This window comes from Triticum urartu, chromosome 2A (assembly GCF_056163025.1).
Source record: "Triticum urartu cultivar PI428250 chromosome 2A, HENAU_Tu73, whole genome shotgun sequence".
Classification (NCBI taxonomy): Eukaryota; Viridiplantae; Streptophyta; class Magnoliopsida; order Poales; family Poaceae; genus Triticum; species Triticum urartu.
In genome coordinates, this window is record NC_141874.1 from 698,288,563 (window position 1) to 698,292,199 (window position 3,637).

A 3,637-nucleotide genomic window follows, 5' to 3' on the forward strand; every position below is an offset into this window, starting at 1 on the left:
AAATAATTATTCAAGAATATTAGTGTTACTAAATAATTATTTCAGTTTTTTTAATTTTGGTCAACTATGGTCAAACTGTGGTTAAACTACTTATTCAAGAAATATTAGTGTTACTAAATAATTATTGATTTTTAGAACAATAGTTTCAAACTCAAACAGTGAAATGTGTGACTTCATGCTCAAGCTAAATTCCTGAGGGTTAATAGGATTGACATCTTACTATTGTCAGGAAAACAACAAGTGCAGACTTGGAAACGAGGGAGAATAGAACCCGGAAGTTAAGCGTGCTCAGGCTGGAGTAGTGAGAGGATGGGTGACTGTTCGGGAAGTTAGATGATTTGAAATGATGAGGGTGATTAGAGATTAAAGGTTAAATTGAGCAGTGATAAGGGGTGATTAGAGATTAGAGGTTAAAATAATTCAGAAATTTGAAATTCAAAAAAAAATTAAATTTTTTTTTAAAAAAATCATAAAATTTCCTTTAGTACCGGTTGGTGTTACCAACCGGGACTAAAGGTGGACCTCCAGGCAGCGGCCACGTGGAGGGCCTTTAGTCCCGGTTCCAGTTAGAACCGGGACTAAAGGGGGAGGCTTTAGTACCGACCCTTTAGTCCCGGTTCCAGAACCGGGACTAAAGGCCCCTTATGAACCGGGACTAAAGGCCCTGTTTCTAGTAGTGCACCATCACTTGACCTTGCAACCGGGCCTCCTCTCGCAGTTGCTCCCACTCATAGCATCCCGTCCTCAGTCTCTGGCGCGCTCGGTGGGCCTTCATCTTTGGCTGAGCTCGACGCCATCACGGTAATTACATGTCGCACCACCATATATATATATAATATTCCATTTTTGTTGCCTTTCGGATGTTTTACGCCACAGACATATGTGTTTGCAGGTGAAAGAAACCCCGTGCACCATACTCTACTTGATCAAAGGCTAGATGGTGGACGTGGGAAAGGGGATGATAATGGACCCCTTGCAACCCACGTTCCACAACCAGCCGATCCCTGCTGGGCACTTCAGGGTTAGCTTGTCCAGTGTGAAATCGGGGCACGAGCGTTTGCCTCCTCCAGTACAGCATGTGGGAGCGGACGACGAGACCCCTCCGCGGATTGGAAGCTGCAAGGGTTGGGTGCTGCTATGGCCGAAGAATCTTATTCGTCTGGAGCCGGCCGAGAGCACACCAATAACCACACATCAACAAGCATGTGCGGAGACCACCACCCCGCCTACGCAATTACCAGCTCCTGTAGTGCCGGGTGAGAGCGGCAGACGACATGATGAAGGGGGTGCAATAGTGTCGGCTGATGTAATTTGTCCTATAGAACAGAGAATGGATGATGAGACGGAGGTCGACCCTATGGATTTCCTCAATACAAACGCGTATGACTGTGACATAGAATTGATGAGTCAACCATATGACGAATTGGGCTATCAGCTTGCTAATAAGGATATGGATGATATGCTCGGGTAGGAAGGTCGTAGCAGGGATTGCAAAAAGTCTCTCTTCATGAAATCCTCACAGGACACGCCTGAAGATGCCGCCTCAACACACGCTCAACTATCCGGGCGCGAGGGTCGTACAATACTTAGCCCAGGAACACTGGGGCAGGGGTTAAGGAAGGGTCTAGAAGGTGTGCCCAAGAAAAAGGAGAGAAAGAGATCGGGGAAGATAGCTGCCTCCAAACAAGCCAGAGCACATAGCAGCCAGACGATGCTTTCTGAAGAGCGTGTACTCGTGAAAGGTGCGGCCATGTTCCATCTCACGGGCGAGCCGATGCTACCGCCGAAACCGCTGGAGGCACTATCAGGGGATCTTAGGAGACTGCACGACCATGTGCTGTCGACTGAGAAAAGCCTACTAGCCTCAAAGGATCCAGGATATCCGAGATACGCGGCTCGTGTGCCTGAGGGGATGTGCTACGTCGATACACGGCCCGCGGAGGTGTTCTTCCTGCGGTTTGACCATATCTTTGACATGTTTCTGACAAGGCGGCTCGATTTTACAATCGTCCGCCTTTTTGCGCTACATATGAGCTCCGCCATGAAGAGTGAAGAAGTCTCGCAAATCTGTGTGGCAGATCTGTACTAAATGCACGAGTCTTTCTTGAGTCTCGGCGACTTTCAGCGTGAAACTGCTAGGGACTACCTCCAAAACTTCATGGTACAAAATAAGGACCGGGAAATTGTCCCCGTTCCTTATCATCCAAAGTAAGTTAGTTTCGAACAACCCTTTCATACATTTCAATCATTCCTTCTCTCTCTATGGGGAATAATTTGAGGTGTCTTTTCCCCGCAGCAATGGGCGCGCCGTCCTTATTGTTCTTTACCCGCAAGTCTCCCACGCCGTGTATTTTGACCCTTCCAGAGACTATGAGAAAAAAGACTACACCCACATAATGAATATTCTAGATGATGCTCTCCAAGGCTTCAGCTTTAGAGGTGGCCACATGCAGATCAGGAAACAAAGGAACAAGAAGATGGGTTTCGCGCATAAAACTAACTTCTCCTGCATCCATGTCCCAAAACCAAGCAAGAAGGTTGGGTTATACATTCTCCATCTCATGATTCAGTTCAACACGGATCACCAAAAGCTTCGCATGAGAAGCAGAAATGATGATCATATCCACAAGTGGCTAGAATCTCATGGAGAAGCGGATTATAAACTTAGAGATGACTTCTTTCGCATCCAAAGCAACATTGTGATGATCATCATGAAAGAAGTCGTCGATGAGAAGGGGATGTTCCACCAAGGCCCTATATCGCGAGCTGACATCCGAACTCGCATAGGCATGCAACGTCTAGACCTCACGCCGTTCAAGATGCTAGGGTCCATCCTCGATGGTATGGAAGGATGGAACTTCTAGTGATTTATGATGCCGATGATGATGATATGTGTCAGTTGAACTTGTATACTATTTGCAGCGATGAAACTTTGTGATGTCCACGATCCCTGCCGAACTTGCGTAATGCTACTTTGTTAGTTTGCGTACGATGACCTACGTACCTCTAGTTAATTAATTTGCGTACTGTATGTTGCATCTAGTTGCTAACCCTTTCTTTTTCGGTGTTCTCTAGTATATTTTGTTGCATATATATGATTGTACATCCTCTTCATGAACATGCATCTCTAACAGGTACCTAGTTTCTTGATGGCGAGATGGAACTGCTATGTCGTGTACAAAGGGAAGGTTCCGGGGGTGTACAACGAGTGGCATGAGTGAATGGGTTCTCGGACGCCAGCCATAAAGGCTTGAAAAGCAGACAAGAAGGAGAAGCTAGTTACTTGAGGTTCACGCTAGCGCGAGAGAGGACTCGTAACCGCCATCTCATGTACTGCATGACGTTGTAGTTGCAAGTATTCAAGACTTGCATGTATCGCTATTTTCGAGATGATGACAAGATACCACTTTGTGTTGGACGGTGATTATGACGAGACAATTTGTATGTATATGCTATGATTACATTTGTGGTCTCGCAGGCATTTGTATGTGTATCATGATGACATTTGTATGTGCTAAAGATTCTTCTATTAAACCTGTTCAAATACAAAACAAATATGCCGAAAAAAACAAAAAACTACTAAAATTAGCAGTAGCGAGTGGAGAAAAGTTAGCAGCAGTGCGGTAGTAGCAGTAGC